This window comes from Vicugna pacos, chromosome 29 (genome assembly GCF_048564905.1).
Source record: "Vicugna pacos chromosome 29, VicPac4, whole genome shotgun sequence".
In the NCBI taxonomy this organism is placed as follows: Eukaryota; Metazoa; Chordata; class Mammalia; order Artiodactyla; family Camelidae; genus Vicugna; species Vicugna pacos.
In genome coordinates, this window is record NC_133015.1 from 6941122 (window position 1) to 6967124 (window position 26003).

Below are 26003 nucleotides of genomic sequence, written 5' to 3' on the forward strand. Positions count from 1 at the left end.
ACTTAAAACAGGATAAACCCAAAGAAAACCTTGGCAAGGCCCATCACAATTAAACTTCTGAAAACTAAGACAAAACAAAAACAAAAACAAAAAGCTTGAAAGCAGTCAGAGATAAATGAGGCATTTCTTACAGGGAAACACTCATTCTAATGACAACTGAATTTCTCCTAGGAAACTGCAGAGGGCAGAAGGAAGTAGCTAATTTTCAACATTATATTATTTTCCTAAGAAAAGGAAGAATCATGAACTATAGATAAATCTCTAATGCTACTTACCTAGAAGCAAACTGAATCAAGTTGCAGCTTGAGAAGCAGCTCTGTGCAAATCAATGCCTGAAGCTCACTGGAGGCACCACTATGAAGGTCTCCTGGGTCTTCCCTAAGCGAATTTCTTATTTAATACATAGCCTCCGTATTAAGTCCTAAGAAGGCTTTCTTGATTTGAGAAAAATCTATCCAACCATTTTTACCGTATGCAGTAACCATCAGAGAGAAACATAATTCTCTTTATATAGAATAGTCAGGACAGCACATTCTAGCCTAGTGTTTCATGCAGCTCAATTTTCAATGTTGTACTAAAATCTTAAGCTTAGTCTTACCACGCATTGCCTCTTAAAAAGGACAGTCGTACTGGAAACGTAGAAAGTATTTATTTTTGTGGCTATACATTAATTATAGTTTTCAGACTTCCTTATAAGATTAGATACCCCAATGAGAGACTGCAGGTGCTAAATGGTAGGGAACCACTAGGAAAGACTAAAAGGAAGAAAAGATTGCTGATTGTAGCTTCTTTAAAAGTTACTGCCATTATTGGGCCTTGGCATTTCATTTCATTTAAAATAGTCTTATTTTATATACACAAAAATTCTCTTGAAATGATTATTAGGCAGTTAAGAAGTCTTTCAAGGGCTAAAGGCAGTCTTTTAAGTGGGCAGGGTATTCCAGCTTTGCCTCTGACAGTAGATCCTCAGTGAAATGCAACTCGAAAATGGATTTTCTTATCATCCATGAAAAAGTATAAACTTAATCTAGTTTCAATTTCTTTATCTCAATACCCTTCTAATTGACACTTTGCCTCACCTAATGAAAAAGCACCTTCTCCACAATCACAACTATTAGAATCTTATTTTGGCCTTGTCAAGACTAACTGACAGCAACTTGAAGCTTAAACACTGATAGTTGAAAATCTTCTAATCCAAAAGCCAGTAAAAATCTCTAGTATCCTGACTGAATATATATCTATTATTCTTTATACCTAACTTCAAGAGGATTTAGAATGACAGATAACAAGATTCCAGACAGCCTTACTGCACTCTAATTCTAGCTTTAGAAGTATTAGGGACTGTGATTTTTTTTAAACATATTTAAATATAGGAAAGGAGCTAAGGGTAAACTATACAGACTTCTTAAAACATACCATTTACTGCCTTTTTAAAAATAATTCAATTTGTTCACCATCCATGAAAAAGAGTAGTATCCCAAAGCTACGATTCAGCATATCAAAATCTCAGATCCAAAAGAGAATATATTCAAAATATAGAGCATCCCCACTGGGATGTAGCTGATCACAACTCTGCATTAGCAGGCAAAGGCACAGCAAATCCACGAACAAATGAGTCCACAAATTTCTGAAATGCCCGATCCTGTTTTGTTAAGTAGCACAAAATTGTGATAGTGGTTGTTAAATCAGCGTTCTACTGGTGTTTAGAAACCTTACTAAATAACACACAATGAATTTATATGGTGCACTATCATACATGCATTAAAAATCACAGTATGCACACAGGTGGGAAAATACTAATTTTCTGTATTGTTTCTATACTGTTAAATGCTTATTTTCTAATTATTTCTATATTCTATAAAAAGAGAATATGTAATTGTATTTCTAGCAGCATCCAGATTTTTCATATATCTCTTACTCCCATTCACTGCTTTGTTTTCACATATGATTCAAATATTTGTATGTAAACATACATATCAACCTTGATTGTGAGTCACAGCTGTGTTTTCATCAGCTTACGCAAGTGACCAGGTGTCTCATTTTCACTGAGTTTTCTGATACTATTCTACTATTCTTGCTTCTAGGAGTGTTGATTTTCCTTTAGTAAATTAAGAAGACTCACAGTTTACAAGTGACGCCATCAAGATGGCGATGTAGGAGAGCGCCTCTGACCTCCCACAACGATCAACAGTGAGCTATCCACAAACAAAAACAGCTCTGGAAAAGCTCTGGAGTTCACTTAGGAATACCAGCAACACAGTGGAACAGAAATCCTGAAAACAACCTCACAAAAAGGGAAGAAAGCTTCATTCTGCCTGTATCATCCCATCTCCCAAGCCAGCATCGCTCAGCACCAAGAGGGAACTCCTCAGCTAGAAAAAGTTCCCCTGGCAGGGAAAGGTAAAGAAGGGTAAGCAGTCAGGTTCCTTAGCCTTTCAGGGCACTGCAAGAAGGTCCCTATTCAGTTTCACTCCACCCAGAGACCTGCAAAACTGAGACCTACAGAGATGATGAAGAACAAGAAAAGCAGGGGCTAACAGAAGCAGCCACACAGCTGGAGGAATCAGGACTTCCAGTGACCTGCTCTGCAGATGGACTCAGCTGCTTTTGCCACTGAAGAGAGCAGTAGTCAGGACAGCTGCCATCACCTGCCTCCAAAGCTACAAGCCTGCAGCAAGGCCCAGCGGTCACAGCAATGCACACTGACAGCAGGTGCTCTGTTGAGGGGAACACAAACTGGTACAGGCACTATGGAAAACAGTATGGAAGTTCCTCCAAAAATTAAAAATAGAACTATCATATGACCCAGCAATCCCACTTCTGGGTATTTATCTGCAGAAGAAAACATCACTATCTCAAAGAGACATCTGGACTTCCAGGTTCATTGCAGCATTATTCACAAGAGCCAAAACACTGCCAGAAACAATCTTGGACAAACCTTTTGATGGATGAATGTATTTTCAAATGTGGCATATACGTATACAATGGAATATTACTCAGCCATAACAAGAAGGAAATCCTGCCATTTACAACATAATGGATGGACTCTGAGGGCATTATACTAAGTGAGATAAGTCAGAGGAAAACAAATACTGCATGACCTCAGTGTATATGGAATCTAAAAGCATCAGCTCATTGAAACAGTAGAAGGTGGTTGCCAGGGGCTGAAAGGTGGGTAAAATGGAAAGACGTTAGTCAAAGGTAAAATGGAAAGACGTTAGTCAAAGGGTACAAACTTTCAATTTTAAGATTGTTACCAAGCCCAGACTCTTGCTCACCACAAGATAGGCCTATAAACTGGGAGATGAAGTGCTGGGGCAAGGAATAATGACTTTATTCATAAAGCCAGCAGACCAAGAAGATGTGGAACTAATGTCTTAGAGAGCTATCTTTCTCAAGTCAGAATTCAGGCTCCTTTTATACTAAAAAGGGGAGGAGGTGTGGTTGGTTGTTGCAAACTTCTTGGTGTTGGAATCCTTTGTTCTTGCTGCTGTCCACTAGGGATGTTCCTATAAATCCTCAGCAAGACAAATGTTATTCTCTGCTCTGTAACTTTTTATGTCTATATGAATAGAAAAGTGTTATAACCTTAAAGGTCAGAGCCTTCAGAATGGGCTGTCCTGTATATTTCAGGCTATTGGCAACATTCTTTTACAAAAGGTGCAGAACCAGCATGACTAAGCACAGGAAACAGAGTTTAGAGTTAAAGGAGCAGACCTAATGTGGAGTCAGATTTGACCTTCCCTACTACAAGATGAATAAGGTCTGGGAATCTAACTATGGTCTGGTGACCATAGTTAACAATATTGTACTGTATACTTGAAAGTTGCTATGAGAGTAGAACTTTAATGTTCTCACCATAACAATACAAAATGGTAATTATGTGATGTAAAGGATGTATTAACTAACCTAAATGTGATAAATATATCACAGTGTATACACATACCAAATCCTTGCATTGCTCACCTTAAAATTACATGTGACATGTCAATTACATCTCAAGGGAAAAAAAGAGAAAAACACACACACACACACACATCCATGCAAGATCAGAAGAACCAAATAGTTTTTCCAATATGGTCAGGTTGTTGTGAGCTGAAAACTAGAGAAACATATGGTCTTCAGAAGTAAATTCAAATGGTAATGACATCCAAGATGGGCTTTTCGTCAACTAGATGTTATAAAAACCTTCAGAGTTCTCCATCATGTCAGATAATACCTACTAAAATGAGCATAAGTGACAACCTTGGTTAGTGGCATCTAAATCTCCAGAAAACCATGCACTACAGTGAGAGGAGAGAATGTAGTTGGGGAAGGTTGAATTCATATGTAAAGAACTGAGCTCTTCTGTGTACAGGTCCTCTGCTATAGACATTCATGTTCTCATTTAATGGTTTGATCACAAATTGGAAATTTGAATTCACAAAATCTATGTGATTTTCCCAATGCCCAAACTTGGTGAAAGGCAAAGTGTAGATGTTTCAAAATAAACTCTTTTCACTACACAAAACTGACTATGGGATCCCATATCAAAACACCTGAGAGAGTTGTAAAAGAAGAATGGGTAGGTGATAGGCTGCTGACAGTCCTCGACATCTCAGAAAATAACAGCACCATCCCCTTAGTTACTCAGACATAAGTTTTCTGTGCTTCTCTCTCCATCAATTCCACTTATCAGTCTGTCAGCAGGTTTTATCTACTCTATCTGGACCTCGTATTTCAATCCCCGCTCTTCTGCCATCACTCTAGTCCAATGAATAACCATATGGTGTTTAACCAATGCAACAGACTCCTAACTGAGCTCCCTAAACTTTTTAATGGTCCCTTCTAGTGTATTCTTCACTTGGCAGTAAAAACATATAAATAAAATAAAATAATGCTACTCCTTACAGACAAATTACTTATTTTGCCTTACAAGTAATACCTGCAAAGCCCTACAAGATTTACCTTATATTGACATCACCTCCCAATATTCTTGCCTCTTATCTACTTCTTTCCCGACATAGTGACCTTTTCTTGGCTCCCCAAATGCACCAAGCTCTCTTTTCTCAAAATGTTCTTCCCCTGATCTTTGCAGAATTGCCTTCTGGTCAATGAATTCCACGCTTAAATGTTACTTTTTTCAGTGAGGGCTTTCCTAGCCTCCTCAGGAAAGTGACCACACAGACACTTTCTATCACATCATCCCATTCACTTTTTCTTTTTAACACTTAACCACTATCTATTTTCATATTAGTATTTACCAAATTGATTATTGATTAACAAATCGATTATTGATTGTCTTTCCACCAGCGGGAGTCTAATCAGATGATCAAAACCTGTCCTTTTTGGGGAACCCTCCTACACTGCTGGTGGGAATGCAGTTTGGTGCAGCCACTGTGGAAAACAGTGGAGATTCCTCAAAAGACTAGACTTACCATATGACCCAGGAATCCCACTCCTGGGCTTGTATCCAGAAGGAAATCTACTTCAGGATGACACCTGCACCCCAGTGTTCATAGCAGCACTATTTACAATAGCCAAAACATGGAAACAGCCTAAATGTCCATCAACAGGTGACTAGATAAAGAAGATGTGGTACATTTATACAATGGAATTCTATTCAGCCATAAAAACTGACAACATAATGCCATTTGCAGCAACATGGATGCTCCTGGAGAATGTCATTCTAAGTGAAGTAAGCCAGAAAGAGAAAGAAAAATACCATATGAGATCGCTCATATGTGGAATCTAAAAAACAAAAACAAACAAACAAACAAAAACAAAGCATAAATACAGGACAGAAATAGACTCACAGACAGAGAATACAGACTAGTGGTTACCAGGGGGGTGGAGGGTGGGAAGGGATAGACTGGGATTTTAAAATTGTAGAATAGATAAACAAGATTACACTGTATAGCACAGGGAAATATACACAAAATGTTATGATAAATCACAGAGAAAAAAATGTGACAATGAGTATGTATACGTCCATGAATGACTGAAAAATTGTGCTGAACACTGGAATTTGACACAACATTGTAAAATGATTATAAATCAATAAAAAATCTTAAAAAAAAAAGAATCTGTCTTAAAGATACATACTAAAACATACACTTAAAGAATTACCTGTGCATGTTTGTGTATAAGTATATTCACAAAAACATTTTTCTATAATTGCAAAAAAATTAGAAACCACCAAAATGTGTCTGAATGGTTATCATTAAAAAAATAATGAAACACTATGCAGACATGAAAAATTATCAAGAAGCCTCACAGGTACTGACATGGACACTTCTTCAGAATATATTATTATTATTATTTTATATAAGTATAGTCAGTTTACAATGTTGTGTCAATTTCTGGTATATAGCGTAACAGTTCAGTCATACATGTACATACATATATTCATTTTCACTAGAATATATTATTTATTTCTTATTGTTACTTCTCATTTCTTCATATTTAAAATTAGTTGAAAAGTGCAAGTTGCCAAACAGGAGACAAAGTACATTATACCATTTTTGTAAAACCAAAGTCATGTACCTATGATTAAACATATAATACATGTGAGAAAAAAAAACAAAAAAACAAAAAAAACAAAAAAAAACCTGTCCTTTTTTGTTCACCCCTGCATCATCAGGATAGGCAGATATAGAACAGTGTCCCATAAACAACTGTTGATGTAATCTGTGACTGGGATTATCTTTCAGCAACAGAGCCTTCTTTTCTTCTCATTCTATTGTCTCCTTAAAACATGCCACATTTCACAGATGTATTTCTGATTTCTAATGTTTTCTCCATCACAATATCTCCAATTGTCAGTTAACCAAGCTAAAATAATTTTATTCTTCTCATCATTTTAGTATTTTCTCTTCTGTAGTCAGGAAATACTTGATTCTTGTTAAGGAAAAGCCATCCATAGTCAATGAAGAATGATAAATTGAGACCAAAGTAGATCTATCTAATAACTTAAGCTCAGAAATCAACAAATAATAACTCAAAATAGCAATGGTATTCTGAAAGCAGACATACGGTAAAACAGCTTTAGGTACAACATACGCGATCAGCACAGTAACACTGCATTCATGGCACAAAATAGATTTAGTAAATAGAATGAATAGCAAGCCAGATTCAAAATAATGAGGGGGAGGGAGAGGAAAAGGAAGAGAGGGAAAAGGGGGAAGATATTACCAAAAAAACTCTATTATAAATGTAAAAGAAGAACTCATCTTGGGCAGTTGGTATGTGGACAAGGATTATAATCCTTGTTCCAATGGTTTCCAAATCAGAACCACCTGCAAAGCATTTTAGAAATACAGCCTCAGGTCTGAATTCCTGATGTTCATAATTCAGACTTGAAACGAAGTCCTAGAATCTATCTTTTTTAACAAATGTCTCATGCTATTCTGCATTTGAAAACCTCTGAGTTAGTCCCACAACTTGCATTTTGCAAATGTGGAAGCAAAGAGCCACAAAAATTGGGGATGCTCAACCCAATAACCAGTGAAGATTAAGTTCCCATGGGTTTTTTTAGATACTAAAAGGTCTCTTTAGAAGAGAAATACTTTGGAAAAACAGATGAGTGAAATGCACTGGTGATGTCATTAATAAGGAAGTCTGAATGTATCCTGTGGATGGATTCCCCAAGGAGTCATTCTCTGAAAGCACCCCATATTAAGCAAGTGCCAATCTATAACTGAAATTTGTGCTTCTTTCACTTGGAATTTAAACAGAAAATCAAGTAGAGAAAATTCATACAGGCCAACTATGGAGCTAGTACAGAAATTAAGAAGGGGCCATAACTTGGATTCATGGGACTGCTATGTGAGGTGAGGTCACAAAGGTTGAGCACAACGAAACTCCAGGGGGCTCCAGGCACATTCCAGCAGCAAGGGTGGTACACCTGAAATGGTACAATGAACAACCTGTGGCCAAGTGAGAGCGAGAGAGAGCACATGTGAGAGAGAGAGAGAGAGACAGAGACAGAAAGAGACAGAGAGAAATGAATAGCTAAAATTAAGATATATTTAGGACATAAAATACATATAATTTAGATATACAAGTAAATCATGAATTTCTGTGAATCTGTAGTTACATAATTGATATTTCTAATTTTGTACCTTTTTAGGATTACATTCCCTACTTTTTCACTGATGTTTCTCTGTATCCTTTATACAAATCGAATCCTACATACTTGATTCAGATCGTGGAAATAAAGAAGGAAGAGAATGTCTAATTATTAAAAGGACTTATGCTCCTTTTCAATAAATGTCCTTCTATACATTTCCAGTAACTCCTGTTAAAAATAAAGATATTCTACCATCTTAATTTCTAAAATAGCTCAAAAAGAAATTAGTTCTTATTTGTTATGAACTAATAAATCAAAGATTAAACAGTATAAAATAATCAAATATTTCAGAAAAATCCTTTCTTAAATTTTTTTCCAAAAAAGCAGTATTTACCATTTAATCTCTTAGCTGAATTCTAAATCACCATTAAGTACTTTTCTACTTGATTTGATAAAGAAAAGAAACTAGTGATACGAATAGCAGTCTCCTTTAAAGAGAAAATACTTGAAAATGTTATCGCTGTTCAGAAAGTCAGAAAAGCCGAAGAAATTGCTACACTGAAGCCTTCACTTGAGTTAATTTTGTTTATGGTTCCTCTGCTAATAGCTGAAAGAGAAGCTCCAAATTTAGTACACACAAAGCAGTCTTTGCAGCCCTAATTTAGTATCTCTAGGAAAAACAACAATCAGGTTTGCATGCATTGATTTTTTTTTTCCTCTAGAATCTCAGGTAGTGTATTGTTCATGACTTAATTATCCATAGTTCTATAACTTTAATAAAACCTAATTCAATTAAGGAAGTTTAAATTTATTCCAAATCACCTTGCAACAGCTGCAAAAAAAAAAAAAGAGTTTAGCAGAAAAAAGCTAACAAGGGCAAAAGTTATTGTGTAACAAGACCTTTTGGTTACGAATTTGAATTTTTTTAAGGAAAATTAACGATCATTTGTAAAATAAATGACCAAGTAAAATTTTTGATGCTTGCGAGAATGAGCAAGTGTTGTAAACAACTAGTTAAGGAAACATTTTAATGAAAAGAATGGATGAAGTCCATACTTCATGCTAACCATTACCTGGATAATAGTAGTTAGATAGCCCCATACAATCAGGATGGAATCCCCTGAGGAGAGGCGTTTGGACCACACATCTAGTGACCCAACCAACATTAGCTTCTCACCTGATGGAAAGACCCCCAAACACCCAGCTCCGAAAGTCTAAGAGTCCGCAGGACTACAGCAAAGGAAGAGGCAGTTCTTAATGGGCCTTTGAGCACTCACTGCAGCTGCCCCCACAGGGCCCAGCACAGAGCAGGCAGAAACCCTTATCTCCCAGTTTCTTCCTGGAAGGGGTTTGACAGCATACTTTACAAGCTGCTGCCTGAGGGTCTGACTTCTAATTAGCACATACCAGGGCTGACAGCAGTTCTCCCCAGATCCTGGGGGAGCTGGTGGATCCTTCTTTGCCTTCTGCCTCCAGCTTGCTCCAATAAGAAAACCAAGCCGCCAGCATCCCCTCCACCCCCCGCCACCACCTCCCCTACCCGGAGACAGCTCGTTCACACAACTAGAGCTCCGACTTTCACAGCTGCTGCCTGAGGGACAGGCCGCGATTCACCTATCTCTGATAGCTCACAGGGCTACAAGACTATAACCAACAGAGAAGCAGTTGCCAGGGAGCAAGCTGGCAGTTGCTGTGGCTGTTCCCCCAAGGCTCAGCACAAAGGCTTGTTGACCTAAAACAGACAGACTGCCACATAGATATTTTTCCAGCAAAGATGGGTTTCTTTGGGATCAGCAGAGAATTGCAATTCGGGGTCTGCAACTATGGCAAGCCATGTGCAAGTCCCCACAGAGCGAGGGACAGAAAGCACTTTTATGGGGAGAACAAGGAGATTGGGAGAGCTATGGTAAACAGAGAACCCATGGCTTTTCATTGGCTGAGTCCTTGCCAGGAAATGACTCTTCTTCCTGTTGGGTTTGCTATCTTACAGGGGTGGGAGTGCCCCCTCCTGGTCTCCCAACTCTATTTAACTGAGATTTCTGTTTATTAATTTTACAGGAGAGCAGGAGAAAATTCCTGTCTCTGGGTTTCTCCCTGTAAGGGCTTAACTACATTCTTGTAGGTGGCAGTCTTCTATCAGTGTCATCACATGGCCTTCTCTCCCTGTGTGTCTGTGTCCTAATCTCCTTTTTTAATGGAGACAAAGGTTGTATCGGGTTAGGACCCACCCACATGACCTCGTTTACTTTTAATTACCTCTTTAAACATCCTATCTGTAAATACAGTCGCATTCTGAGGTACTACGGTTTAGGATTTCAACACAGGAATTTAAGAAGGGATACATTTTGGCCCATAACACCATCTGAAGCCCTCTTCCGTATCCCTACTGCCATAGTCATAGTTGAGAACCTGTCTCATGATGTCTATCTTGGAATTTCAACCCCAGTCTAATTACCTCCACTCTCTCTTCCACCCTGCCCTCATTCTTGTTATTCGTGCTTTATCTCTGCCAGGATTTTAAAACAGGCTAAAATTAGAGCCCTAAGAATGTATTGCCCAAGGGTTAGCTCCTGTCTGGAAAACATACAGATTGATAAAGTACTCTCTGAACGCCTTTTAAAGGCCTACCAGCCAAAACAAAACCAAATTATTAATATTAAGGTTTAGTTCAGGAAGATATAATAAATTCTCTTTTATTAAGTGCTGAGACACTAGGAAAAAAAATTGTATATACAGAAGATCATGCCAGTATCTCCCGAGTGCTTTGTCCTCAGTAGACATTTCATTTCTTACCTATCCAGTGTGTAAAATTTAAATAAATTATTGCCTGCTACAGCTAAGGATACAGCTCTTTTATTTTGCTTTACCTCTGTATCCCAGGGCCCAGAATCTACATAAAATTATCAAACACTCACATTCTTGATAGGAGGGGTAATGCTACAGCTCTTTGGAAAGTAATTTCTTCACATAAATTCAAAGCTGTAAAAACATTTATTGAGCCAGTAATTCCAATAGAATTCTGACTTAAGGACACTATTCTAAATACGGAAATCTTTTGCACAAAGATATTTAATGCTGCACAGAAGTATAATCCTGAAGAGAGAGTTTACATATGTTTATAAGCAGGTCAAATCCTGGATAAAATAACAATAAAATTAATCGCTTAATAATAAGCCACTTACTATGTGTCAGACATTAAGCCAAGTGTTTTACAAGTATTATTTGATTTAATCATCACAACAACACCATGAATTAAATATTATTATCCTTATTTTTATAGATGGGGAACCTGAGACTTAGAAAGATTAAGTACCTGGTCCAAATTTAAACCGCTATTAAGTAATGGAGCCAGTTTGCAAACTGCAAAATGTAATTGATATTAGGATTCATTGCTTCCCATTTCCCACATTTTTCAAGGCCACATTCCCTTCAGATCTACATTGTTCTTATTCTTCCCCTCTCTCCCACTCAGGACTCGATCATTTAATCAATTCACCCTACAGTGTTGAGTACACGTAGTGTCTTTTCTGAGTCTGAGTTTAAAAGAAGAGAGCTGAAAAAAATAATGGTTAACCAATATCCCTGGTTCTCAAAATGTGGGCTAGGAACCCACAGGTGTCCCTGAGATCTTTTCAGGAGACCTACTAGGTCAAGATTTATTTCATAGCAAATCCAAGATACTCATTGATTTTTTTCACTCATTATTTGATATGTATATACTGTTTTCCAAAAGCCACATGATAGACGTCATCTCAACAAAGCAAATGCAGAAATAGATCAGAGAATCTAGCTTCCTTCTCTTAAGCCAGACATTAATCATATTTGCAAAAATCAAGGGGGCAAGGGATTTCACTCTTCTAATTTTTTTGTTTGTTTTGGAAAATGTAGTTCTTTATCATGAAAATATCACCTATGTTAACATGTAATGGTCTTACAATACGTTTAAATTTCTGTTTTAAATTTTAGTACAGTAATACAGCCATATCAATAAATATAATCCACGTAAACAAGAGCTCTCTGGCATCTCCAGCCATTTTTAAAAGTAGAAAAATGTCCCAAGACAAAAAGTGAGAATCACTGACCTAGATAAATCATTCAATAATAATGAAATCCCTATTAGTGGCTCTGGGTCAGCAAAGAAAACATTTTGAAAGATGTGACATTTCTAGCAGCTTCAATCTGTTCCAAAGACATGGACACTTACTTGACCTAAGTTTGCTTTCAAGTTCTCATCACTCTTTCAAGATCTTTAAAAGAAGCAAATAGTACAGCCTACTGAAATTATATCCAACCCCGATATTCAGGGAGTAAAACTCATTTGTCCTTAAACCTAATAAACATTTGCTGGGTACCTACATGAATCAAGTATTTAATACAATCAATATTTGGCAGGGCTGAGACATAAACCTGAGTTTTCTTATTCCAAGTCAATTGCTCTTTCCCCTCCACTGCCACTAAATCATGTTTTAAAGCAATCAACATAAGTACACCCAGGAAGGAACATTATCACCCACAGTGCCGGTATATTGTCCCCCTCTCTCTCTGTCCCTCTCTCCGTCTCTTTCACACACACACACACACACACACACACACTTCCCTCTTAATAGAAACTGACAGAGCTAGACTCACATTTTCTGAAATAAAAAGAGAAATCACTGTTTTGACTTTTGCTCTTTTACGGCAAAACAGTACCATAGCTATAACAATGACAGAAGAGGTTCTTGCTTCACTTCCATTGACAACAGCATCATTGAGCTATTGAGCTGTTACCCTGTATCACTTACAACTCTTGTTTATCATCCAGTGTCTCAATTCTTAAAACAAATTGTAAGTTAAATATGCTTATCTGTTTTACAAAGGAGGAAAGTAATGCTTAGAACAAATAACTTACCCCTGATCACACAGTTATTACATTACAGAGGTGGGATTTTTACACCAATTTCTCTATGGGAAATGCCTCAGATTCTTAACCAACTCAATTTTCATTATTATCATTTCTCTAAATGAAATTATTTGCTTGGCTCTTACATGGTGGCTGGATATGGTGCACAAACGCATGGGGAAAATCAAGTTTTTTTTCCTATTATCTACTAGCTTACTTTTCCTTTAAGATAGTTTTAGTTCTTACTGTGTTATGGATCCTCAGATGTTTAAACAACAGGTCATGAAGCAAATGAAATGATAAGTAGTAGCATTTATTCACCCAGCTATTCTGAGTTCAGTAAAAAATAATAAATCGGCTCTCTTTTTTAATGTTAACCAAGACACGAGAGAGACGTCATGCATTCTAGAGAGCATGGGAAGAAATAAGGACAGTGGCAAGTACAGTTAATTGAACATTTTATAGAACATTGCGAGAGTTCAGGGAAAGTGCATTTCCCATTTTTTATCTTCCCATGTTTAATGAAAACCCCCCTATTATGACTGCATAGAAAAAGAAGAAATAAAAGAGAATTATCATTTTTATTTCTACTTAGTAGCTCATCCAAGCATTTGAGTCGGCTGGGACTAGAGGCAAAGCATGTGGAGAGTTGCTTGAAAGAGACAGAGGAGAACAAAGATCTGCCTTCAACCTCCCCCTCCTGAATTAAAACCGTCCTTTCCCTGGCTGCACAATTTAGCCTTTAAAGTCAATTTTGAAATAGGCAAAGATGTCTTTCAATTCCCAGAACTCCTATTTTGTGCTTTACCTCTTACGTTTTTCCTTTCTTTTACTTTCCCGTCAACGCTTAAGTACTCAAAACTCTGACTTCGGTAATTTCTGTGTAATTTTTCATTCACCTTCCAAAAGTTAGTAACTTTGTTCATTGTTTTCAAATAGTAGGACACGACACTAGAAACAGCTTGGAACTTGGAGATATTCATGATGATGAGAGAAATTTCGTCATTCTCTGGTTTTATCCCTGTAGCTCCATCAAATGAATTTACTAGGAAAAGAGATCCGAAGTGGTCCGAACCCAACCACGATTTGCAAGTTGGCAATGAGTGAATATAAACCCAGCAAGACATATTTCCATGCTTATTTATAGCACTGATTTTACTACCAGGGGAAGTCAAATGAGCCTAAACCTTGAATCTTTTATGTGGAAGCCCTGCACCGTATCTGCAGAGGGGCACTTTACAGCACCATTTACAGTCCAACATCAAGAACATTTTGAAATCAAATCACCAGAGTGCTTTGCCAAGAGCTAAGTGGAGGAGGGGTTTGGAGTAATAAAATGAAAATTATAATCAAACAGTAAATTAAAATTCCTTAAAGTTCCCTTCAAAGTCAACTTCAAAATTATTTCAGAAAGTAAAATTCCTTGTTGTAGGAGAAGATGAGTGAAGACCTCAGAGAAGGAATAGCCAATCTGATGCCTTACCACATGTCCCACTTCTTTAATACACTCACTACGTAAGTGAAACAATTTGTTAGGTGAGAACACAGAATGATAAAACAATTATGTCAATCATGGTACCCTACTTCTAGTGATGATGTCTATAAAAACATGTAGATATTTAAAGTGATTAATGGTAAAATAATCATTAAACAACTCTTCAATGATTTATCTGGTGGGTTTTACAAGAAGGAACACTATTGATTGGAGAAACAAATGGGTGACTATGGATGGAGCTGAATTTAGGACAGTCACAAGCAAAGGAATGTCAGCTGGCATCAAATTCATGAGTCACTAGGCAGCTATGCTATGATAGACTGAGAACTATGAATGATTAACTCAAATAGCTTGCTTGTCGATCATCTCAGTGTGTTCAATATGGTAGTAGAGATGGTAAATATGGGAGCAAAGAACTGATTTAAATACTCTGAATTTTCATCTACGTACAAAACATAAAAGGTGAATACGAAAGATTGTTCTACTACACAGATTTTTCCTAGGCTTCACGAAGGCAGTGGTCAGAGGCTTTTAATTCATGGCTTAACTGTATTGTTTTTTTTTCCATGAAGGAAACAAACATATAATGACAAAGTTGTTCATATAATTATCATTTCTTTTTTGTAATGAGAACAATGACAATCTAATCTCTTAGCAACTCTGAAGTTATAATACAGTATTGTTGACTATAATCACTGCTGTACATTAGATCTCCAGTATTCATTTATCTACCAGTTGCAGGTTTGTACCCTTAAGCAACATTTATTATGGAGAGTATACTGCTTTTAAAAAGATGCTTCCAGCAGCATTTTGGAGCACGGCGTAACCGGGAGACTCAAAGATAAAGCAAACTGCCCCAACAGCTAATAAGCAAGAGAAGAAATTATGATAAAATCATTTTTTAAAAATCTAAATAACATTGGAGTCAAAAATACGCTTTTCTAAAATTTGGGATCATACAAGAAAATGAGAAAAAAGAAAACTGTATGATAACGAACTAACTGCAAGCAAAGAAAAACTCAGAGGCACATTTATGATAAATATATTCTCCAACTTTCAAAAAATAAGCTAATTATTGACATGGAGAAATTATACTAATAGCTACATTTAAGAACAAGACTAAAAGTAAATTTGAAACAAAAGGAAAACAATTAAATGAATCCAAAGCTTATATTTTCTCTTAAAAATAATATTGTTATTTAATAAATCTCTAGAAAATCTAGTCAATAATAAAAGACTGAATAATAAGTGCATAAAATTAAACATGGAAAAGGGGGTCTGATAATGAGGAAATTATCAGTTAATTAAATACAAAATTATACATTAAGACATTTGAAAGGAAATTTGTGAAATAGATTATTTCCTAGAAAAAAAAGTGTAAAATTTCAAAATCCACTCAAAGGAAACCTGAAAATTAAAAAGAACAATATTCTGGTAAGAAAAGTTAAAAACTATCAAAATATTAATTTTCAAAAAATTAATTCAAAAAATGGAAACAGACAATTTTACTAAGATGCCCCTTATGCCTTAAAGGAAATATTCCATTTCAACGATTACTAAAAGTGTAGTAGAGCTTTAGTGGATTGGTATCTAAAGATCAGTAACTGAAAGACATACAAATAACAAGCAATTGAAAATGCAATGAAGACGAAAGCTATTATAAATAGCTATTTACTATTATAAAAGACTATTATAAATAGCTAACAAAAGCAATATAAAATACCTAAGAGTAATTCTGACAATAACAGGGAATTCTGCCAAATCTAACCAAGTAGAAATATTATGAGATTATTTGAAATTCATAAATTATTGAAAATAGAAAATAATTGGAAACAGTAACAGTTTATATTTGTGCAGTGTTTACTATGTGCCATGGCATTTTTCCATAGGTTAAACCATGTAATCTTCGTATCTATCTCTTAGGTACATATTATGTTTTTCTGCAATTTATTCACAAGGACATAAAAGCTCAGAAGAGGAAATTTCCTGACATCACACAGCTAGTAGATTTGGGGACCAAGAATTAAATCCAGACAGCATGATTCCAAAACCCATGCTGTAACCTGCTATGATATTCCACATTTCAGTCCCAAGTGTCCAAAATCTGGAGACTGGTCAAATAAATTAGGATAAACATATATGTTTTTGAAAAATGGGAAATATTTAGATATAATATTACGAGGAAAAAATAAATAAAACTCTGTAAGTAATATAATCCCAATTTTATTATTTTTGCCAGGTAAGATTATATCTGATTTTGATTTTTGATACATTTTAAATTTCTGTAAGCAACAGTTACTTCTTGTATAAGAAAATAAACAATAAAGCTGATTGTTAAAAATTGGTATGAATAGTGACCATAGATAAAAATAGCTAAAATTTGTCTTAAAATACGATTTTACTTAACTGAGACATTCAGACACAGAACATTTCCCTGCTTTAACTTTTCCAAAGCCTATGAAATCAAATAAGAGCCAATTATAAGCAAAGCTAAAATATCCCTCCTTCCCAATCCAACTGTCATCATACTCCCCCCCACCCCCAAACATACAAGATAATACAGCCAACAGAAATCTGTTTCATTTATAAAATTTATAATTACAGAAAAATCCCAGAAAGTCACATATTTACACATTTTAAATAGTATAAAAAGCTTATTTTAGTCTTTTGTTATTCGGTTCTTATATAAGGATCAGTCAACGATGCACCGATCTGTCCAATTACAGATGTAACCTAAGACTTCATTGCAGGCTCATCCTAACACATTTCTCTAGTGCAAGAAATGAAAGAAAATACAGCAAGTCCAAACTTTTAGATTATTTTATACATAAATTAAAATAAATAAGCTTCAATATTTCACCTTTTTGTTCAAATACTAAATTTTTTAATTTTTACTGTTAAAAGTGAAATATGACTGAAATTTTTATCTAATGAACCCTCCATGATGATGATTGATTGAAGCTCCCCTTCGGTATCCTTCCTGCCTCAGAAATAAAGCCCCTCAAACAAAATGGATGTTTTAATGTATAATTATCTGCTTGGGGATCTCCCAAGGTCCACTTCTTCTAACTCACAGGTCTCAAGTTAAACCTGGAAACCACGAATTGTAATGCAGTAACAGAATCCTGCCATCATGAAAGCCTGAGCGCCAGCCTCTATCTGCAACCACAGCCACTTTCAGCTTTCAGTTTTTATTTAAAAGGCTTAATTGGAAGTTTTTATTACTCCCAATTAGGCTTTTTAATTAAAAGGAAAAGTTGAAAGAGGCTGCAGGCAAATACTGCTGAAACCCATATCAGCATAAAATCAAAGGAAATAAAAACAAAATGACGCTACTGTAAAACTGCAGTAACAGGCACAGCTTTCAATAATGTTTACCTCTGTCATATTTAATGCTATGGTAGCCCACTGACGGTGATGATGTGGACATGACTGATTGGAAAAACCAGAGTGTATCTAATGCAACAATAAAATTCATCAAAATGATACTTTAAAAACCACATTAGCATTCAAGGCTAAAATCCATCAAAATGCACAGTTGACAATTCAAGTAGTTAGCAACTCTAATTCACCAACATGGCACTAACTCTACACACTAATGCAGACTCTTCAAATCTCTTTAACAAGCAGAATACTACGTATAAACAGTGTGGATAAGTGTTTATGCTGTAAGATGATTAGCTTTTTAATTCCTTAAAGGGCTTTTTCTTCTATATAAAGCCTTAGCTTGTCATTATTGTTGTGTTTTGCACTAGTGATGGTTTTTTAATTCAAAATGAAACTAGAACTTGCATTCACTTACATTTTTGGCATCCTTTAAATTCCATGTAATGTCTTTACTGCAAAATAGAGCTTCTTATATAAATGTGAGTTCATCATTAGAATAGTAATATGTAGAGATATTAGATCCATACTAGATATAATTTCATACCTAATAAACTTGGCTATTTATTCTGAATTTTATAAATTATGCTAAGCGTCAAAAGGAGATATTTAGAATGACTCGCCTATAAGCTTAATACTGAAGAGTTATTTCTTCATATGTTAGCTTTCCAACTGACAGATTAAATTAATATTTGCCTCCAAATCACACTACCAAATTTGGGGGAAAATATACAAATGCCCACACAGAGAGGGCAAATTTTAGTATGACATCAAGATTGAAAGAAATCTTTGTTGTTTATATCCAGTCATTTGAGGAATTAATAGTTTAGGCAGTTGAAATCTTGACTAAAAGATAAAGCAGATGTATTGCAGCCTCTCTGCCTTTTTCTAGAGACAATAAATCATGTAGAATCTCTTTCAGGAGGAAACATTCATTAATCCTGTGCGGACTGGGGAAGAGGAGTGGGTATCTTTTTGTGTAATGTATTATAGTCCTCTTTGTCCCCCAGCCTCGACTTTGTCCCCTACAATCCATTCTCTGCATATCTAATTTTCACAAGGCATAAATTATTTAATTCATGTTACTCCCTTGCTCTACAAACATTTTTGTGGCTTCTTGCAGTAGCTAGAGTAAGACCTAAACTCTTACACAGCCCTGCTAGAGATTCTGAGGCATTCTCAGACCTTCTGTAGGTACAAATACTATTATTGCCTTAATTTTCTACAAATTACCATAAATGTAGTGGCTTAAAACAACACATTTTTATTATCTTTCAGTTCTAGGAGTCAGAAGTCTGACTTAGTTTTCACTGGGCTAAAATCAAGATATTTACAATGCTCTGTTTCTCTCTGCTATGGTCCAAATGTTTGTGGCTTCCCAAACTTCATGTTGAAATCCTAATGCCTGATGTAACACCATTAGGAGGTGGGGCTTTGGGGAGGTGCTCAGCCCTCATGAATAGGACTAGTGCTCTCATAAAAGAGACCCCACTGAGCTCTCTAGACCCTTCTGTCATATGAAGATACAACACGAAGCCTGTAATCTGGCACAGAGCCCTCACCCAACCATACTGGCACTCTGATCTTGGAGTTCCAGCCTCCAAAACAGTGAGAAATACATGTCTGTCATTTATAAGCCGCTCAATCTGTGGTTCTGTTGTAGCAGCCTAAACAGACTAAGACACTTTCTGAAGCCTCTAGGGGAGAATCTGTTTCCTTGCATTTTCCAATTTCTAGAGTATGCCTGCATTCTTTGGCTCATGGCACCCTTCTTCCATCTTCAAAGACATAATTTTGTATCTCTCCAACCCTTCTTCCATCATCACATCTGGCTCTCTAACCACAGCCAGAGAAGGTGCTTCCTCTTTTAAAGACTTAAGTGATGAGGATGGACCCACCCAGATGAGCCAGGATAATCTCTCCCATTGCATCCCATCCCATGCCATCCCAAAGTCCTTAATCCTAATCATCTGAAAAGTGTAATTTTCCTGGTAAGATAACAAAGTCACAGGTCCCAGGGATTCAGATGTGGACATATTTGAGTAAGCCATTATTCTGTCTTCCACCATTATCTTTCTGAGTCTCAGTTCTCTCACCTGTACAACAGGAGAAATAATTGTTCCTAATATATAAGGTTTTAAGTATAAACTGTGAATACAGACATGAAGCAGTTGGCCCAGCATCTGGCACATAACTGTGGCCCTAAAACTGTTAGCTGCTCTCATAAACAATAACCTGTTCCTGCTGTGCCCATTCTCTTTTGGCAAGATCCACCTCCTCCTACCCCAAAATGGCCAGGGTCACTGATTTTGAACCCTCCCCTACACCAGATTATTTTCTATTTCTCAGAGGACAAATGTTTGTTTCTATAGGTTAATCTTAAATCTTACAACATTTGTCTCCCTTTCAAACAAACAGGAGAGGTGGCACCAGGAGTTATACTTGTACAAGTGAAATTTTCAAACTGCCATTCACTAATGGGTCCTAAACCCCTTAAAAACTTCCCTTATGACCATCCACGGATACTTTCCCATCTAAATAAATCCCATACTAAAATCCATCGTAAACATTCACATGTCTTTTTCCCCTAGGCCCAGAGCTGGTGAGGCAGACAGCCAATCACCTGCTGTTTTCAGAGGGCCTGGCGCTACAATATAACCAGATTGTCAAGGTTCACCTAGAGGATTACCTGCTAAATCACAAGTTTAAAGAAAACAATTTGGAGTTACCCAAGAGGAAACAACATACTTACTTATCTCCAGACTCTTCACACAGACTGTATTAAATTTTCCATAACCAAATTTACTGCAGGACCAAGAACAAGCATGCAATATTTCTGCTGAAAGTTTTTGATATCTGAAACTGCCTTTTATAAAGAAGCTTAAAATGCAGTGCAATTCCCCATCTCTTTGGCAAAACTCATTTTTTTTTCCATTTGGGAAAATTGCTTGGTCATCTAATTGCTCCAGAATACAAAGTAAAAATAAGTTTAAAACACAAGACATAAATTAAGCCAGATAATGCTGTTCACCTTGAAGATTTTTTAAACAATATATTTGATATCATCAAACTGTTCAAAGAGTTCTTTTAGCACCAATTTCTGTACATTTTAAATCAATAAAACACAAGTGCTCAAACTAGTGGAGATAAAAATGAAAAGATGGAGTAAAAATTTTTCTTAACAATTACTAAACTAAAAATATATTAAAAGATAGCAAGCATTGAGCCAGACTGGTAAGGAACTCTTGGAGAACTATTATTATTTTTCCAACACATGGTCGTCATTGCATTAGGTGTACAACATAGGGATCTAGAAAACATGCAGAATCCAGCCAAGTAGATTTGTTGTAGTCAACATTCACAGATGCTAAAAAGGAAAGCATGTTTTGTTTGAAAAGGGCACCTCAATCCGCATCCTTGCCATCAGGTGAAAGGGAGAATAGATGAGGATATCAAGTGTGAAATGTCAGCATACTAAGTAGGGTACAGAGCTTGTGTTTCTTGATATGAAAGGGGAAGATCTCAGTGAATGCTGTTTGAAAGTCCATCTGCCACAGAGCTGTACTGTACCTTCCCATGTTCTATAAAGCCGCTCCGGGGGGATGTGCAGAGTACGGAAGCACTATCTCAGTACATCGCCCCATCACCACCCACAGCTGTTCGTGGGAGCGCCGGAGAGAATTGGATGTACTAAAGAAAATGAATTTAGAAGTAAAAAGAAGAGCTTCAGAATTTAAACAAGAAAAGGAAAGAACTGAAGCAAATGATATGGTTACCTTATCCCAGGAGACAAGCATGCATGAATGAATGAATATTATAAGATTTTTTTACTAAGCCTAAACATAACCACAAAATATAAAAAAGGTCTAGCTCTTTTGTTGTCACTATCAAAGGGGGGAAAATGAGCTGGTCCAAAGTGACAGTGCTGGAGCCAGATAATGAAAACTTGAAATTGCAATGGTGATAAACTCTGTGTGCAAGTCCTGTAGATTAGTGAATATTTATTACAGTTACATTTCAGTTTCTGCTAAAGAGCACATGCCATCTTAAGAATAATTTTAAAAGCTCTCGTCTTTTCATTTCAAAAGAAAAAGAAAAAAAGGGCTGTAATCTACATGGATGAATCTGAATTCATGAACTGCAACAGTCACAAGATCTTTACATGTTTCTCAAACCAAAGAACCCCCTTAATCACTTCCCAGATTTAACAAGATGACATCAAACTATAAACAGGATCATTTCACACACAACGATATCACAGCCACCTCTGAGGAGACAGCAGAGCAACATTACATGGTTTAAAAGTGCGTATGAAAAGGAAAAGTCACCCAAACTATCCAGACTTTATGAGTGAACATCACAAGATTAATGATGTGTGAAATTTAGCCAAAATCCTGCTGCTCGCGGTAGTTATTTCAGCTTTTCTTAGAATGGTAGGTTGGTTGGAAACTTAAAGACAGGACACAGTCGTTTGAAATGGATTTTGCTTTAAAAAGATGGTGTGATGTATCACTACACAGCTCCAAATGTAAACAAGCACCCAAGTGCAACAGGGGCTCTCAGGAAGACACATTTTCAGCACTAACCTGGCCAAGTGTAAGACTGTAGCAAACAGGCTGAGGTTTGATTTGATGGTTGTCTTCAGCTAAAAACAAAAATAAAAACCTCAAACAGAAAAAATCCTCTCTCATTGTAGCAAAGATGAGATCACGGCATTTTGTTTTTGTGTAATAAATGAAGAGTGTGTCTCATTAATCTGTCTTACTAGGCCAATGAGAGTTTGGGCTAACATTTACAGCCCACAAACTATGCTGGTTTCAGACAGTGTAAAAAAATATACCTAGTTAATGAAACCCGAAACTTTTATTTGCTTTCCCTTAATCATCTGGATAAATTGTCTAAAACATTACCCTCCTCCACTGCATCTTTTTTTTTTAACGGAGTGCCAGGGATTGAACACAGGACCTCGTGCATGCAGAGAATGCACTCTACCACTGAGCTATCCCCTCCCCCTATTGCATCTCCTTAAATACTTCTGGCTGAATAAATTTGAGTCAGTTTTCAGTTGTGCTTCTCCCAGCAATTCATATTGTTCTGCCATCCTATTTTTCAGAACAGAGAAATCACAAACACGCTCCATATTTTAATAATATAAAATGATGGCAGAAAAACATCACAAGGCAAAATATTCTTTTTTTTTCCTTTTCTTTCTCTTAAGCAGCTTTGAAAATAAAACATAAATAAAAAAAAAAAAAAACCTGCTTGAGCTTTTCAATCAGTTAACCTCCCAAAACAGGTAAGTCAGTGGTGTTAAGTGCTGTTCTACTTTCAAATAATTACCTGAAAATGAGAGTCTGGGTTTGGATTAACTATTGCCTCATTAGCATTCATAACTATTGCTATCGCATGAAGTGAAAGAAAAATAATATAAGAGGAAGAGAGGGGATCAAACTATGAAAACAAAAATGTACACAATTAAAAAAAAAAATCTTGAGTTGGCCATCTTCTCCCCAGACACTATTTCACTGCACACATTGTGATGGTCACATAAGAGCCACATTCTTGAAACATTCTTCTCTAGGACAATTTTTGTAGGTGCTTCTGCTTTCCATGCAGAGACTCTCACACTAAAGTGGGTAAGAGAACCATCTGGGGAGCTTACGGACAGTTCAGATTCCCAGGACTGAAAGATTCTGAGGTAATGTGTATACTTTGGGGCTCAGAAATTTCCAAATACCCAAATTGATTCTCAGTCAGGGTACAAATGGATCATACATGGAGAAATACTACCCTAGAGGCTGTGCACAACATCTTCTACAAATCAAAAGAAAAAAAGATTTCTTGCATATACCCCACACTCCTATAAGGCAAAAGTTCAGCCACAATCTTGTCCCAGGGCCGACTTAATGAATGAAGCTAATGCACCTCCCCTAAGCTGAAACTTCCACTGGTAAGTCCTCAGCTAAGTCCTAACCTCCAGAAAGAATTCATTCTACCTCTGACTTTTCCCTTCTTCTTACATATGCATGTAGATCTTTGTTCTAACCTTTGGAACCATATTCTATAACAACTATCTTGCTGCACTAAGCCTTCAATCTGACAGTGTTGACCCAGTGTAGGCAGTCCCACCCAGAGGATTGGCAGGGGCACAAACCCAGGGAAAATGCTCTTGGAGATCATAAGAGATGGCTCATTCCCATAGAGAGATGTAGAGATCTAAGCTATTCGAGATCTGGGTAGAGCAGCATGTGATTACAAAACATATAAACAGTGAGAATAGAAAATGAAAATACCAAAGGAGAGTTTCTTCTAAAGACACAGGATACGCATGAAAGAATAAATTCAAACAGTACGCAAGTTAAGAGCAAGAAGGTAAGGTAAGGTCTCTTTCCTCAGATCTGACCTGCCAGCTCTAGTCTTCTAAAACAGGTATTTCAACATTTTTATTTTTAGTTATTTTACTGGTTGCCATCACCACAATGTATCTATGTCTCTCTTTATTCCTAAATGCCTGGCAGTGTCCTTGGTTTCCTCATCATGAGAGACGAAAAATTTGGGCACCTACCTTGCTGTCCTTTTCCTCTCTCCCCTCCACCTAATAGAATATTATTCATTTGAGATATCCCAATGGTTGCCTCTATGACTTTAAACTATATAGTTAAATTCTAGCTTTGAATTAATCATTTGGGGCAGTATCTAAAGGTGCTTTGGAAAATGAGGAAATTAGCACACATCCTTCCTAAAGGTAAAATGTTAAAAAATGTTTTCTTAATCACTAACTTATGTGTTAGGTGACTAACTTGAGACAAACCTATCGAAATCATTCTCTTCTATTCATAGGCAGTAGCACTGCTGACCTGTGTACTGTAGAGAATCGCTATAAAGTTTCTAAAACCTTATATTTGACATAAATATGAATTTATGTCACATGTAACACATACACACTAGATTGACTATCCTCAAACATGATCATTCCAACAGACATTCTTATCTTCTTGTAACTTTGACATGACACATAATTTTGACTCATCCGACATCACTCTAATATGTTCCTTAAGAGTTCATGCTCTATCTTAAGGCTTCCTGGGTAGCATGCTCTATTTCAGCCCCAGAGAAACCCTTCTTTATTTGACAGAGTCTTTGATTTCTAATCAAACTTCTTCAGTATCACCTTAGTGATAAAACATTTATTGCAAAAAAAAAAATCACCAACTAATGTCGTAGAACAAAGCCAAGCTATCAGTTCTGAAAGGATTGCTTCTAATAATCTCACTGGGTTAGTCTTGGCTGGAGAATAAGTAACAGACATTTGCTCAAGAGCTAACATATAATGAAAGAAATGGCAGAGCCATAAGCAGGTACCTAATGAATCACAACAGTAAAAGATATAGCATTGTTATAACACAGTTACTAAACCAAAATGGCAGACACACATGTCAATTACACACTATTGTGCCCAAAGGAAATGTGATTGCTTTCATTGTTGTTGTTTTGAGCAATGGTATAGACAATGAATCAGAGAGAGATTAACAACACAACAATTCTAAACCAACCTTTTACAAGAGTTCTTTATTATACACAGCTAGAGACACAACTGCAATTTTTTTCTGCCCCACTTGCGCCACACAGAACAATCACTTTCAGTGTCATCATGAGAGCTCATTTATGTAGGTCAAACTTCGATTTTCCTGGAATTGGTTCTTTAATTTTCCCAGTAGGAAATTACCGTCTCTTAGAAAACATACAGCATTGGTGGGGAGGGTATAGCTCAGTGGTAGAGCACACGCTTGGCATGAACAAGGTCTTGGGTTTGAATCCCCAGTACCTCCATTAAATAAAAATAAATAAATAAACCCAATAACCTCCCCCCTCAAAAAAATCTTAAAAAAAAAGAAAACATACAGCATTAATTACTTGTACAGTGCCCTTAAAAAATTATGGTAAGACTTTTTGGAAAAGTGTAAATCTTTATACAAGTTTATAAAGTCATGTATCATTATGGGTACCATAATGATATCATAAATAAATACATTCTAAAGGAGTAAGCTACTCAAGGCCAAAATGAATATTAGGAAACTAATAAGATGTATTTATTACATTATATCATACTATCATAACATAAAACTTTAAATAAATATGTCTATTATCTAAAAAAATAGCCAATAGAATGATCAGTGTGAGATAAAAAGGTT